This window comes from Dermacentor silvarum, chromosome 10, assembly GCF_013339745.2.
Source record: "Dermacentor silvarum isolate Dsil-2018 chromosome 10, BIME_Dsil_1.4, whole genome shotgun sequence".
Classification (NCBI taxonomy): Eukaryota; Metazoa; Arthropoda; class Arachnida; order Ixodida; family Ixodidae; genus Dermacentor; species Dermacentor silvarum.
In genome coordinates this window covers 160,162,104-160,178,698 of record NC_051163.1, presented here as the reverse complement: position 1 = coordinate 160,178,698, position 16,595 = coordinate 160,162,104, and the positions used below count along the sequence as shown (strand labels likewise).

Genomic DNA, 16,595 nt, shown 5'->3' with positions numbered 1-16,595 from the left:
AAAATTGTCAGGAAGCGTCGACAAATTCAAGTGAAGGTATGAAAGTCCATTTTTTATGGCAAGGCATCACTCAGCATGCACATAATTTAAACATAGCAGCTGATGGAGTACGTTGTGACGAATAAGTAGATTATTTATTCATTACACCAGTGTGTTGACATGAATTTCTGCTACTTTTTCTATACACCTTGGAGAAGGATGATTTGCTGTGGCAGAGTTTTCCCGTTAAAGAAATTTGCCAGTGCTTAGCTGTTCACATATCTTCTTTATGTAATGAGATTTCTTCTTTCCACTGTTACAGCGCACTCTACCTGCCAACCGTGTTGAAGTGCAACAGCCACATAGCGAAGAAACATCAAATGATGAAAACAGCACCGACTTGTGCAGTGCCACTGAGAACACTGCTTGTGATACGTTCGCAGAACACTCATATACATATCATGAGCACAATGAAAATGATCTGCTAAAGAGGCAGCAAGAATCCATTCACCATCTTGAGCAGGAACTAGAAAAAGCTAACGCAGTAATTACTGCATTGAAGAAGGAGTTAGAGGAGAAAACAAAGGCTAATGCATATTCAGCAAGGCTGTATAACCGCCTTCAGCAAAAGAACATATGTTTGGTGCTTGAAATATCACGTTTGAATGGTTGCCTCAGAAAGGCCTCCAAAACAAAAAGAACGGAGTTTGAATACGATGTCTTGGCTCAGAACGAAAAGAAACTGCGCTACTACACTGGATTAGCATCACGCCTGCATTTGGAGACATTTTGGTCGCTTTTAGAAGAAGACGTGAACAGCCTGCAATTCTGGAATATGAAAGAAACTGCAAATGAAGACAGAAAGTTTCTGCTGCCGCTCAAGACGCAGTTAATAATGGTGCTTATGAGACTTCGGCTGGGACTTGACGGAGCCGGCCTTGCATTCAGGTGAGCTAACCCTGTTCTTGACTGTCAACCTCTCTGCTGTTATTCAAATATACATGTTCTCTAAGTGAAGCGGTATTCCTTAGGTGCAAAGTAAATTCAACATGTTTTCTCATCATTGTAACTTTTACATTAGTCAACCATCGGTTGCAATTTCTGACAAAGAATTTACATTTTTGAATACTGGGTAAACCTTTTTAATCTTTTCTGTTTATACTGACGACTCTTGTTGCACATGCTCAGTGCAGATAGCTGCGGTACCTATGTTTTGTATCTTTCCGAAAATAAACAGTTGTAAGCGCTCGTGTGTCCCCCCTTCACTATGTCCGGGTCGATTGTGTGCGCAAAAAGATTTCACTATGAACTTTTACATTAATTTATAATGCTTACAACATGCACAAGTAAGCTATCATGCTATAATGCAAGGATAGGGCTTAACAAGGAATATTGTTGGAGTTTAGTTTTCCGACAAAGTGATTTTTTCTATAGCTGCTGCCCTGAACGACAAGTGCCTCCCGTGGCACTAGTTAAAGGTCTCCTAATCCACACAGAGGTTGAAATTTAGTTGTGTTGTTGCAGTTGCGCATGAGACTACAACGAACATGTTCCCTTGAGAATGTTTTGAAGTAATGCTGTAATAGTGGAGTTAAGGTGGTAGGCCACTCAAAAAAAAGTTTTTTTTAAGAGCAGCCAGCGTTGAAATAACTTTTTCTTCAAAACAAGCACGTCTTATTTAACTTACCCAGGCATTTATAGCGCAAAATATTGATTATTTTTTATTGAGAGGTAATCTTTGTCAAAAATTGCATTAAAAGTGGTAGTCACGCCAGCCGTGATAAGTGACTAATGGGTGGCTTAATTCAGTAGAGCTTTGGCATTTGTGCAACTAAAGGTTGGAGCTATGCAATGAACTAGGATAAATATTGTGCAATAAATATCAAGGAAGTAATGGTAAAAAACCAAAAAGATGGGGAAAAAGACCCAATTTAGACTGAAACTGTTTGCAAAATCAGCTGTAAATTAAAAAAATATTCCATCAATTTCTTTTATTCTAGTTCATTGCACAGATATATATGTTGTAAATTATTATAAAAAATTTCAGTTCAAAGCAAATTCTTATTTTGAGAAAAACGTAAACAAAGATTTCAGAGCTTGAAAAAGGTGTGCGTCCCCCTTGTGGCCGTCTTTAGAGATTTAAAAACAATTAGAAACACAAAGTTATATTTAATGACATCCTCTTATGTAACAGTGAAAATAAAATTTATAAAGTATTTTGAATATCATTAACAGAGACAAAACAACACTTACTTTCGAAACAAACGCAATGTGATTTTGGTTTCACTCTACGAGCATGGGGGATGGAAAACTTGCTGTAACTCGCAAGCTAATGATGATAGGACGATAATTTTTGTTGTGACTTATTTTTGAATGTTTGGGCGTGCACAAAAAACTAAAAATTGATCTCGCGAAAAAAAAAGACTTTTGAAGGTGGCCTACCACCTTAAACGTGTTTGATATCTAAATGCGGCCCTTGCTCGTTTCACTCTTTCCTTCGCTACACCCCGTACATTGGCTCATCTCTCCTCTTGGCTGAGGGTTCCTACTTGCTGAGCAAGGAGGATAAGCAGGGAGGACACATACTTGCAGGCAGACAAACAGGCTCTTTCTGCTGCTGACGTGACCAGGTTCTCCTGGTGACGTCGCAACCAATGCTGGTAATGGCGAATGACCCGGAGAGGAACACTGCATTGTTTATTTTTATTTTGTGGTGCACCTGTGGCACATGGTACTGCTGTGTTTGATACCGCTGATTGTGAGAACATTCCGAATTCGATGCGTGCATTTACTTGAAATGTTAAAAAATAACGGAGATGGTTTGGGGCCCTTTAATTTTCCTACGGGTGCCCGTCACTTCAACCCTCCATCTTCTAGCTGCTTCTTGCATTGTTTCAATATGATACAAGACAGAACATTGTGGAATTCTCTCTTCATTTACAGCTTTGATGTGTCGGAGAGCACGGTGACCCGCCTATGGGTAACCTGGCTTGACTTCCTACACAACAAGCTACGCCAGGTATGCAAAAACTATTTTAAGTTGGCAGTCACATAATCATCATTACTACGTTATTTGTATAAAAAGACGCCTATTTTCACATTTACGTGAGAAAAAAGTCTAGTCCCTGAATGATGAAGCCTTTTTTTAGCGCATGATACAGGTGCCCACATGGATGCCACCAGATCTCTGTGACAAGTATCGCCCACAAGCCTTCCTTTCCAAGGGATTCAACACAGTGGACGGTATCCTTGACTGCACAGAGATCTTCATTCAAACGCCGTCATCTTTTCGCGTTCAAAGTGAGACGTATTCCTTGTACAAGAAGCACAATACCGCCAAGGGACTGATTGTTTGCAGCCCCAACGGATTTGTGACGTTTGTCTCGGACCTCGCACCTGGCCGTTTGTCGGACAAGGCCTTGACCAATCACTGTGGAATCTTAGATAAGTTCACTCCTGGGCGCAGCATCATGGCTGATAGGGGATTCACCATTGCAGATGAATGTAAGACACGTTCATTAGGTCTCAACATTCCTCCTTTTATGAGTGGACGGTCGCAGCTGTCAGAAAAAGACGAAGAAGAAACAAGACGAATTGCAAGCGTGCGAATACACGTTGAGAGAGTCATCAGGAGGGTGAAAACCTTCAGAATACTATCACAGATTTTTCCCGAACAGTATGGCTGAACAACTCAACAAAGTTTGGCACATCTGTGCCCTGTTGTCTAACTTCATTTATTCACCTTTGCTGAAAACCACACCCAGCTGAACACTAGAAAAACTGCTTTTTGAGATGGTCAGGAAAATTTAGACATTGTCAAAAGTTACTGCCAAACTCTTGTTTCGGTGGCTACATTGTGTGCATCTCTGCTCCTTGATCTTCCCGTAAAAATTTGTACAGCAAAAGCTTGTTGATTTGTATCTCACAGGACCGAATAAAATGTCCGAATTAACTAAATTCTGAATTATTGAAAGAATCAAGAAAAAAATCCAGTATGTGTAACGTCAATACACTTCTATTTTCTTGACGAATAAGTAAATCCTGCACTTTGCATAAGAGCAGTTTAAAAGCACTAATTTTCGCCACTCGTGACCTTGTCCACAATGTAACCGCGGCTCACGACCTTCCTGTCTTCACTAACCCGAAACGTGCTAACTCAAAATTAACTCAAAAGTTGTTCCCATACGGTTCACGCTGATGGCAATAGTGATGCAGATTGCACCGCCTCGTTTCGGTTGCCTGCGAACACTTGTCGCTCCTTTGCGCCGCACGATTGTGGTGCTTCGTGTGGGGTGCGCTTTGAGAATCGTCCGAGTTAACTGGCTTGCGGCCAAATATGACCGAATTAAGGAGGGAACACTTGTGCTTATAAATGAACTTATAGTTATGAATTAAGGAAAGAACACTTATGCTGACCGGGACCAGAGAGCGCGCCTGAATTATCTGATTTTACGAATTAATGGCTTTCAAATTACCAAACTTTCACTCTATTTATTAATACGCGAGATTAGTACTCATGTCCTAACCTCACATGTTTTCAGCTAGCTAGAACTTTTTCATTCGGCCATCTGAATACTTCTGCATGATCAAACAAGTGTATGCGCTAGAAGGAAAGTGATGTATGTGCTTGTTTTGTGAAAGTGATGGCACAGGGACCAGCGCTTTCAAGAGACTGTCAGCAATGATGTTCAGTGACTGTTCGTTGCCTAAGTGATGTCTTGCATTAATGTATCAATATGCATGTTCATTGTTTCTTGTGTTGTTACACAATTCATTTTCTATGGAGGCGAAAATGGTTGAGGCTTGTGTACTTAGATTTGTGTGCACGTTGAAGAACCCCAGGTGGCCAAAATTTCCAGAGCGCTCCACTACGGCGCGTCTCATAATCATATCGTGGTTTTGGGACGTTACGCCCCAACAATTATTATGATTAAAGATCTATGCTATGCTGCTATGTAGCAGCTTTGTGCCAATCCTCGGCCAGATACATGGTATATATTAGTACCGAGGATAATTTTCTGCACACGTTATTAAAGTGAGATTACGCATAGTACATCATACACCAGCAGAATATAAATCATGCAGAAAGGGATGACAAAGAGGAACAGTAAATTAATTTACACTGATTAAGAAAGCTGCCGATTTCCAGAGAAATAAGGCACTAGGTACTGGTCAGCAAAAAACTTGCAGCACTTTACCAGCTCAGTGAAGAACGCCTCATCAAAATGTACAGGAACTTGCACACACTTTTCTTCACTGTACACGAAGAGAACACAATTCTTCAGACCGGTAACCCCCATTTGTGCTTGCACCTGGGTAAAATACCTGCTGCTGGCTTTGAGGCATCCACCACGCAGTTCATTCTTGCAAAATGCATCAATTCTCATGGGGCTTTTGATCTCCAAAAGGCGTGGTGCACAACAACTGCATGTAGCGATTCCGTCTGGGCTTGCCCCAAGGAAAGGATGGCTGCGGCATAAAAAAAAGACCACACTGCCCCACGTCAATGTCCACGTGCTGTTTATTTTTTTTTTTCAAGGAAGGCCTTCCTTGCGCTGTCTTCGCATAAAAGGCCCCGCTTCATGGCATAAGTAGCTCGCATTTTCTTACCCATGATAGTGCTTAGCAGAGAGCGCACATCATGGGGCCCCATCTTTTTTGCACGTGCTATTCATCCATGTGTACACTCTATGCGCCGATGATGCAGTTATAATTATTTTCCGGTAATGATGCCACATGGGTGATCCACTCTGGAGCCTTGTGGCATTCTCCACAGCATTCACGTCACCAACTGTGTACTGCACTGCACTTCCAGCTTTTACAGCATCAAGCCATCGTTTCAGGCATTGCTTTGCCTTCTTCAGTACAATTTGCTGTTTCTGCAATTCTCACGGGCAAAAAGTCGTTTGCCTCGAGAATGTCGGCAAAGCAGTCGAGGCCGCATTTCTTAAGATTTCCATGCAAGTTTATCAGGCTGGGTGTTTTCACCACCTTTCTGTCTGCTTTCAAAGAGGAATACTGCATTCGCTTTTGGTGTCGTTCTGGTGCACAGCTGATCCTGTCGCAGGTGTCCTCGGAAAAGACTACATTCTCAAAATCTTCCGTGACCTTCTCTGGGGTCTCTGGGGTGATACCACTGTCTTTCCGTCTCTGTGCACGAGAGAGAGTCTGGCACAGATGCCAAATCATGCTGTGCAATGTACATTAAACCATACAAGACGCAGCAGATGTGCTTGCACACTGCACCTTTGCCTGCAACGCAGGTGCAGCCCCCCGAAACTACCTCACCATCACATTTACACAACTTGATGGATGCCTTGTACAGGGTCCTAGTAGTCATGGAAGCTAGCACTTCTGCACGTACAACAGTTTCTGCACCACTGCTTTCCAAAAACTGTAGCTTCTGTAGATGTCCTGATGTGAAGAGGCGTATCCCAGGATATCGATGTTTTTGAGCACCTTTGCTTTCTATGTACCTGCATGGAATATTATAATGTCAGCATATATGTGCAACTTATTGAGTGCAGATGTACACCTGGAAAGATAAAGTGAATAATACCATTTTTATGGAATTGCAACTTATAACTGGAGTTCAAGAACTGTTTTGAAAGATTGTAATTGTGTGGTCAAATGACCCCTCAAGCTTCATAAAACAGTATTTCTCTCTCTCTCTGCCTTTTGTCAGAGTGTACTGTGCGGAACAACTGAGTCAATGAATCAATCCAGCTGGTAAAGCATAAGCGATAACAAGCTACTGACCAAGGACAAGCACCTGCCCGCAGCTCAACACTGCAAACACAGTTCTATATCTGCAATCATAGGTCGGCAAAAAAAGTGGAGCTCACTCAGACTCAGTCACGATTTATATTTTCCACTTAGGGCTCCCTCAGGCTCAGACTTTCCAAAATTTTTTGCTGAACTGGACTCATTCGGTCTCACAGTCACAAAATTTTTTCCCCAACGGGACACATTCATACTCACGAAAATTTTACTCCCCCGGACTCACTCAAACTCAGACTCACGGCTCGATCTGAGTAAGTTGGAGTGAGCTGACTCATGAGTGAGTTCGCCGACCTATGTCTCCCATACACTAAAACCATACTGGGGACACAGAAGGTAAACAATTTCTGTCAGAGTGAAAGCTCAATCCTTAAGAATGTCTGAAACGTCAGCACATGATGCAGCAGCGCTTCAGTAGATGAGAAATGACAGGTTTGAGGATTTTTTATTATGTCACAGACTTAACTGGCTTACTCCAAACTCGCAGTGTGCTGCCAGGTTTCCACGTGCCTTTATGAACTCGATCACATTTTTGAGGAATGTTGAAGGATTAAGTGGAATCATGCGCGTGTGTCAGACACTGTTTGCTGATAGTAGGCCTCCCATAGTTTGCGACACACACTGGTACTACATGACAGGACATTACCTGGCATGTCCAGCAGATTTTGAGCACTCACTCGTTAAGCAAGCTTATTATTTTGCAGTGTGTAGGTGCACTTTTATGTTGCACACACAGACTGTTTACCGGATGCTTTGATGACCTGCGCCTTTTTGTAGGTTTATTATGTGGTTGTTTTTTCTCTTTCTGTGCTTCCAGTTTTGTTTGTGTTCAAATCCTTCCGATTCGTCATCACTTTTTTTCATCTTTGTAGTAAAATATTAGATTCGTGCACTGCACTTTTTATATACAGATGTTTGTTACTCTGTAACCTCGTTGAAAAATGTCCTTGTGATGCTACAGCAGGTCCAAATAAATAATTAGGTAATGATATGTGGCATGCAGGTGTTTCCCAGGATATCGATGTTTTTGAGCTGTGGATGTGCTTGCTGAAAATTCAATGTCATTTAAGTCAAGCTGCTGTGTGCGAGAGCTGAAAGTTGATGTTCCTTTATGCGCATTCTATCTGTCTTAAAAGCCCCATGGCATTCAAGAAGTTGGCACATACTATTTCATATTTTTATTATTGTTCTGAAAGGCTCAGGTTATTTCTACATTCATTGCCATGTCATAATTTTGCTCCTCAACGTGCTCTAAGGAGAAATTTCATAGGTGGTATTTGTCAACAAACATTTTGTGGTGACATAATCACCCTAAGAAAGGTTACTTATGTGTCCTGGCAAGGGGACGCACTGAAAAACAAACTTTAACCCATGTCTCGGCTTATTTATAAATTGGTTCCACTTTAACACAATGTTCTACATACCTATAGATGTGTTCTTTTCCAAAGAATGGGTTCAGTGACTTTGCCTGACTGGTCCACTTTTCCTGGTTGTCGGCTATAGGTCTACATGCCATGATCATGATATACCGGCCTGCGACAAAACAATATTTAGCATGCTGCACCCTGACATAGTCAAGTGCTAACACACTTTTATGAGCTTGTCATATAATAAAATTTCATAAGCCAAAGGTTTATATGGCGTGATTATTATTACTGTTTCAACCATACTCTTAGATGACCACACTATGAGGACCAGCACACATGCAGCTAACTCCCGTAGCCTTGACCATATGCTGCTTAATGTGCTAACTTGGTCGTCTTCCACAAACAAAGCTCCACTGAAAACACAGCTGCTTTTGGAAAGTGCTAGCAACGAACTATCCATACACAATAACCATCAATGCAAAAGGAATGATGATTTAGCACGAACACGGCACGAACTACGGTTCCGTAAAATTTCAAGTGCTTAGGCGAGCACGTTCCTCCGTGAGCGACAAATTTTTCTTAGCCCTTAAAGCACATGCCCGTCAGTCGCTAGCTACCCATAATAACCGATGCAGCCCGAACACGGCACGTACTACGGCTCCGTAAAATTTCAAGTGCTTGGGCGAGCACGTTTCTGCGCGAGCGACAAATTTTTCTTAGCCCATGCCCGTCAGTGGCTAGCTACCCATGATAACCGATGCAGCAGAGACGGCTGCACGAAAGCGAACAAGACAAATCGGCATTTCGCCACCCACTACACAGGCGTTCTCGGCTGCGCGTCACGATAATCTAATATGTAAAGCAGCCTTGCCATTTCCTATATTTCTCCTTGTTGCGTATCGCCTGGGCGGTGGTCAGAGCGATGGTACGTAGGCGCGCGTACTCGGTGGGATCAGCTGACCGCTAAGGGCGCATTACAAGAACGGCAGAATCGAGCGCGCAACACAGCGACAAAATATCGGGCCTGCATTTCCGTGCGTCTTTACTGCTCGTTTTATCAGTGCTCGGAAAGCTCCAACTGCACCACACTCTGAATGTGTTTAGCAAATGCCCGTCGCTAATGCAGCGAAATACGATCAGCGCGATGCTTCTCACTTCCGCGAAGCGGCCCATACAGCCTTTGGCAACTACCTTTACAGTGCCTTACGTTGACTACACCACTTACATAATCTAAACGTTAACTGACGACTAGCTCAGGGTCACAAACCTCTCTGTTTATGAATAAATGCACGGAAAGACGACGCCGGCTCGTCGGTTTATGCCGAGCCGATCCGGCCGCTACAGCTGTACAATATAGCGTGATATTTTATAAACTACGCTATAAGAAATAATAAGCTTCGTTGAAAGACTTACCTAAAAGGTCTGAGTAATAATGTCAAGCACATGCGATGTTGATCGAAGTCGATTTTCTTCACACGGCGGAAGTTGATCGGAGAGTCCTGCAAACCGCAGCGGCACAAGCGCTCCGAGAACTACAACTAAGATGGCGGCCGGTCAGTCGCCGTCGAGCTTGCGCATGCGCTGTATGCTCGGTGACATCGCTCTATTGGGGTATATGTGTGTAGATACTGTGCCCGAAACTTAATATGACAGGATGTGGCGCTACTCCCTTCGTCATTGTTTAACAAGTGGTACTCACGCTTACCGACATTCCGGGGTGAAGCCCTTTCGTTGAAGGTAAACGATAAAACGTTGGCAGATGAGCGAATTTCTGTATGCTGCAGGAAAACCGTACCTCTCGAAGTCCCGGCAACACATATGAACAGTTGCAGCAGCGGTCCGCGAACTTGGCCACACAGATTCATTACATTCCTTAATATGCCAGTTACTATTTTTCCAACCAACTACTGCACACGTCTTCAATCCAGGTGATTCAATCCAGAATTATTGGAGTACAGTACGTGAGCGAAAAATGAGTTGTATTTATGATAGCTCATCGCACGGAAACAGGGAAGAATCGGTGATGGTTTCGTATTCGTACGCTTTCGCTGAGACAACGTGTTGCGCGCAGCCGAGAGCGCCATCTCGTTTCTCGAGAACAAACTGCTCCGCGAAAAGGGTCAATATTGTTACGAGCCACCTATCCTAAGCGCGTCCTGCAGGACCTAAATAAAGTTTTCCCAGTCCAGTCCACCTATCCTGAGGATGAAGAAGACGTTTCGTTTTGTTTCCAAAGCCTGGCCCATACCCACTATGACGTTGCATAGCAGACGACAAAGAGGACGACCTGTGCCCCTGCCCGCCATCTTTGTTGTGGTGGTGCCACTCGCTGTCACTGTAAGTATTATATATAAACCATTTTTGGCTTCTCTCAGTAACAATATAAAACGTTTGTTCGCCCTAATTAAAATTACGCATGCGCTGTCTGGGACGCTAAAAACACTACACTTTCGGAATTATTGAATCCGTCCTGAATCGCGCAGCGGTTCTTCTTCTTTCTGGGGTTTTACGTGCCAAAACCAGTTCTGATTATCAGGCACGCCGTAGTGGAGGGCTCCGGATTAATTTTGACCGCCTGGGGTTCTTTAACGTCCATCGAAATGCGGCCGCCGCAGCCGGGATTCGATCCCACGATCTCGTGCTCAGCAGCACAACGCCTTAGCTGACTGAGCCACCCAGGCGGGTGATCGCGCAGCTGGTTTCATTCTTTCAAATTACTCTCGGCATGCCAGCGTATCATCAACGAATGCAATACTTGCCTTACCTTAACTACCCTTGCGCCGCAAATGCTTTAACCTTTCATTGTTCCATCCAATCTATCATTATAATACGATTTAAAAGACATTATTTTCCGCTACCGTCTACGTATCATCGCGTTTGCACGATAACTACTAAGTTGGTGTGCCATCTTGCTGGTATAATACCTACAGCGAGTCTTTCATTCCTAAGACTAGCAAAGAATAGAACCACCTAGCCGCTTCCATCGCCGACAACGAAAGCTTCAAGAATGTCATTCATGAAGCAGTTTTTTAACACGTTTTCTTTACTTGCTCTAACTAGATATTCTTTCCTTTTATTGTGCAAACATTTATTTACCACTGCTTCCTGTAATGCACTCGGGCCTTGAAAGTGTACTAAATAAATAAACAAAATATTTACTTGCTGTTATTGTTCTATTAGCTTCCATATAGGAAACAGTTGTTCATCTCTTGACGACGGTAGGTTTCATAACAATCGTGGCAATTCTCCAGCTGCGTGGATTAAGCGGCTGTGTGAGCGAGGCCAATGACACCTTTGTTCAACAGTTTTTGGCGCGAAATGAAACACTTGACAAATTAAGCGGAATGGTTGAATTGCTCGCTTCGAAGGTGCAGAACCTGTAGACGTTCAAAGCGACTGGTGAAAGAGTGGCGCGAGCTGTGGAAGAAATGCAGAAAGTAAAAGATTTCCTCCCTAAATATCACAGCTAGTGTGCTCAATACTCGTGAGACCACTAATATTCAGTTGACCGAGCTTCACGCTCAGGTCCCGTCCTTGACGTCAACAATTGCCAGACTCAGCAACTGGACAAAATGCATACCGAGATAAATGGCATGTAAGAATACCGTAGACGCTGCACCTGGAAATTCATGGTCCTCCTGCTGCGGGGAATGAAGATCGGGCTTCCGTGGCGTCTGACTTAGCCAAGAAACTCAACATAACTAATTTTCACCTGGCGGATGTATCTGTTCACAATTTTCCTAGCAGAGGGCATGTGGCTCCTGCCGTCCTCGTGCAAGTGCGAAATATTCCTGCGAAGCAAAAGCAGCTTGCTGCACACAAGGGCATTCCTGCACTAGCAGAAAAACGTATGCTCCTGTGACTTTATCAACAACTTGACCCATGCCTACCGTGAACTGTTAAGGTTGGCTCGACTAAAAGGTAAAGAAACGAACTACATATTCATCTGGACGAAGAACTGCAAAATGTTTGCTAAAAAAGCGGTAGGCTCATCCCTTGGTGGTATTGAAGGTGAGACACACCGTGGTGGAATCGTTTAGTTATGGAGTGCATTTCTCTTGTTAGCGTCAATTTTTCAGAAGCTGTCAATTTTTTCTTTTCCACAGGGAAACGCATTTCGGATTGCCCATATGAATATTCACATTATAATAAAATATTGAGATTATGCTTGTGCACCACTGATTTCAGGTTTCCACACTTCTTTCTATGCGTTTGTTCTAACGAAAATTAACACGTCATCAACGTTTATCTCGAACTTTACGCTGTCTGGTTATGACACATTCCCATACACTCGTCCAGTTGGAAAAAGGTGGTGGCATCGCTGTTTGTGTGAAGGCACATCCACAGAAACTGAACTAACGTTTTCTTTTAGCCTGGCTCAAGTCGTGGCCCTTTGTTTAAGCAGCCCTAACTTATCGCTTGATTCTTGCTGTTAAACGGCCACCGGGTTTTAACGTGCGGCTGTTCTTATCCGAGCTAGACGCTGTCTTGTCACCCCTGTTGTTGATCACGTGTGTTACGTTGGTGATCTGAATATAGACAATCTTCGTCCCCTTACACCAAGAGCCACTGCTTATCTCGTCACGTTGTCAAAGTAGGGCCTACCTAGCACAATTCACAGCGTCAAAAGTGAAGAATTATTATTTGGCCAGCTCGCTGCATCCTGTATTGAGCACATTATCGTGCGGTCACAGCACTTTGTTGTTAACTCCACTGTACTGCTAATAAAGCTTGCAGACCACTAATTTATCTGCTACTCCTTAACGCACCAGTCCGCTAGGCATACATTTGGTGTTGCACGAGTTAAATTTCAATATTTGATCCTCGGCATTTTCATAGGCTGGCGCGAGAATACGACTGGCACGCCTTCCTGATGACTGTATTCTTCTCGGAAGCTTGTAATAAACTAATTGCGATATTTAGCGATTTCTAAAGGGAGGCCACGCGTTTTATTGACGTCGAACAGCATAGCTCGAAAGAAGGGCGGATTTCACCAGGAATACTCGCTGTATGCAAAGAAAAAGAGATGCTGTGGAATGACTGTCGGCGTGTACTAAACTGTGAGCCAAAACGACCATAATTTGAACTCTCTATAAATAGTTAATGTCATGATTCGTCTCGCCAAACACAATAGCCTTCGTCAAAAATTTACGGACCCCCACCCTGATAGGTGAAAAACTTCGCCCGTAATGAATGATCTTAGAGGCGCAGGTAGGAGATATTTGGACCCCTATTTTCGTGCACGCTGTCCTTCGGATGGTCACAATATTGCACATAATTTTAATGCTTTCTTTGCTAGTGTGTCAGAAGCTGTCGGAAATCAGTACAGTAGGTGCACTCTGCAAACTTTCACTCTGAAGTCGGGCCTACCTCCCATCCCATCTTAGCAGTTTATCTGCAATCGATTGTTTTTAGCCTTAACATGAGTAATTGCACTGCTATAGATGATGTTTCTGTTATCGAGCTACGGCATAATTACTCGAGCATTAAAAACGTTTTATTATCAGATATTAACGGCATCAATGACACCGGCGAAATTCCTGTTAAACCGAAAACTGCTACAATTGTTCCGCTTTTCGACAGCAGATCTCACAATGGAATTCAAAACTATCGGCCCATTTGAATTTAACCTCTCCTGGCTCAAACTTTATAAAAGCCCCTCCTACCTACCATGAACAGTTTCCTGGAAATGCACAGCGTTATATCACCCAATCACTATGGTTTTGTGAGGGGTAAGGGTGCACAGTTGTTTCGGATAACTTTTCCGACACGCTTGTATTGACCGAAACCAGGTCGCACGCGCACTGTTAGATTTGAGAAAAACCTTTGACTGTGTATGTCGTGACCTGCTATCGAAAAAGCTTTCTGCAATAGGATTGCGCGGTTCCTTCCTATTTCTACAGAAAAACATTTCTTACGGACGGGTTCCAGTATGTTTTCATAGGTACTTTCAAAAGCAGTAACTTTTAAATCAAAGGAGGTGTCTCCCAGAGGTCGATACTTAGACCACTGCTATTTAATATCTAGATCAATAATGTTTCAAGTACAATTCCTGTTCCGTTATTTCAGTATGCTGACGACACTGCTCTTCTATCCTGTGCACAGCATTCACGGACCCGTTCTCTTACCTACAAGATGCCGTAATTAAGGCACTGGACTCGTTTGCAGCTAATTTCACAAGTACTAACGTCTCCAAACGCAACTCATCGGTTTTCACAACCAAGGTCGAAGTTAATCGGGGAATCTTACTTCATACATCCTGCTGCTCCGCATGTGCCTGCGATCCAATTGGTTACTAAACTTCTGTAAAATACCGAGGTACACATTTCGACAGTGATCTTCCACGGAACACGAATCGCATACATTTCTGCTACAGACTATGCATTGTGCTGTTACGTACAACACGTTACTGCATGTCACTATCGATAAGAAAAACGATTTTGCATACAATATCTTATAGTGTATTCCGCTATGGCATTACAGCAATCGGGTATTCCTCCCTTCGATGGCGAAACAGAATAAACGCATTATTGCGCTCTCTATTGAAGGCAACATCTTACGATTTGCGGTTTGATAGACACTCCAACATCGTAATAGACACTTATTGTGCAGTCATATTTCAAGGTACCGTACGTCATACCTCGCTGCCTTGGACCGAAGTGGTGGTACAGAATACCACTTTGCACGATCCGACATGGGAATATATTGAACAGATTATCCCATACCATATTGTTATTCAGAACTAAATATAAGTTTAAAAGATTCCTCATGAACTTATATTTAACTTCCTGCTGCACATAGGCGAGGTTCCCGTATATTTTGTTCCTGTTCTGCACTGTATCTATTACGTTGTAAATGTATGTATTCTTGAGAAATTGAACAGTGTTTTACATTTATGTTCAAGATATACTGTTACTATGGCTGATTACTTGTTAATAACATGTGTCCAATTTATTTGCAATTTTTTTTTCATGTGCCGAAGTAGTGAAATACTGTTTTTGGTAACCTCGGTTTACCACCTCGAAGTACCTTTAATAGTTCATTTTCGGTTCTATTAAAACGAAAATGTGGTTGTATAAAGTCTGCCACGGTCTGCCAGGCTCATCCAGAAAAGCCCAATGCGGATTTCGCAGGCCTGCACATTGTATCTATTACTTTCGTTGCATAATAAACTATTATAATTAGTATTATTAGTTGAAACACCGCCGCTTGCTCAGTCTGCATGACAGTGTGCTGTGTCCGTAGCTTCCAGAACATTTGCACTGTACTTCCGTCGATAACGCTTTCGTTTTCTTCGTGGATTGTTCGCACCGCTTCGATAACTTGAGCCCATTTATCTGCACGCCTTCTGCGGTAATGCCTTGGGAATCTAGTTCTGCCGTTCCCGCGGCAAAGGCGAGCGCCTCAGCCTCTGCCAAAGACAAGGTCTTACGCTAAAGGCTGTTTCTGCAAGCACACGATACGGTTCTTCCCATATCATGCTGTCTAGCATAAACGAGAACTTGCAATCATATTCCATTTGTCATAGTGCGACAATAAATGCATGTCGAAGGGGGTTTATTAAAAAAATTATGGGGTTTTACGTGCCAAAACCAGTTCTGATTATGAGGCACGCCGTAGTGGGGGACTCCGGAAATTTGGACCACCTGGGGTTCATTAACGTGCACCTAAATCTAAGTACACGGGTGTTTTCGCATTTCGCCCCCATCGAAATGCGGCCGCCGGGGCCGGGATTCGATCCCGCGACCTCGTGCTCAGCAGCCCAACACCATAGCCACTGAGCAACCACGGCGGGTTGGAAGGGGGTTTATTAACGTTTATTAATTAACGTTGGACGTCAGGCGGAAGGGTTGCATGACGGGCACAAAGACAGTCTCAGCCGGCGTCAACAGATCGCGATCTGCGCTCGCACCTCTAGCTAAGACACTGTCCCACAGCTGCATGCGTTGCTTAATCCCCGCTACACTACCCAGGCGGCGAAGGGAAGCCATCCTGGCGACTCAAGGCGACGTGAGAATAAGGGGGTCATGATATGGCTTGAGGCGCGGCTCACGTGGACCACCTGGCGGCCAGGATGACGCTTGTCGGAGGTTGGGTTGACCGGCTCAATAACACAGGTGACAGAAGATAGGCACTCGATGACGCGTTAAGGGCCTTGGTACTTGGGGGCAAACTTGGGAGTCAGGCCAGGGGAATGAAACGGTATGCGGAGCCACACGAGGGAGCCGACGGCGAAAGCTTGTGCCGTCAGATTGCGGTCATGGCGATTTTTCTGGAGGGCTTCGTTGTCCGAAGTAAATGAGCGGGCCAGCTGACGACACTCTTCAGCATATTCAGCCATTTCAGAAACTGGGCTGAATTCGGAGACGTCCGGACGATACGGCAAAATGGTGTCGAGAGGGGTGCATGGTTCGCGGGCATATAAAAGAAAGAATGGGGAAGAGCCGGTGGTCGACTGTGTCGCGGTAT

At 43.7% G+C, this 16,595-nt stretch overlaps 1 pseudogene; it reads right to left on the bottom strand.

Moving 5' to 3' along the window:
- Nucleotides 1-5,009: 5,009 nt before the first annotated feature.
- LOC125940799 (uncharacterized) lies at nt 5,010-8,275 on the bottom strand (annotated as a pseudogene).
- Nucleotides 8,276-16,595: the final 8,320 nt, after the last annotated feature.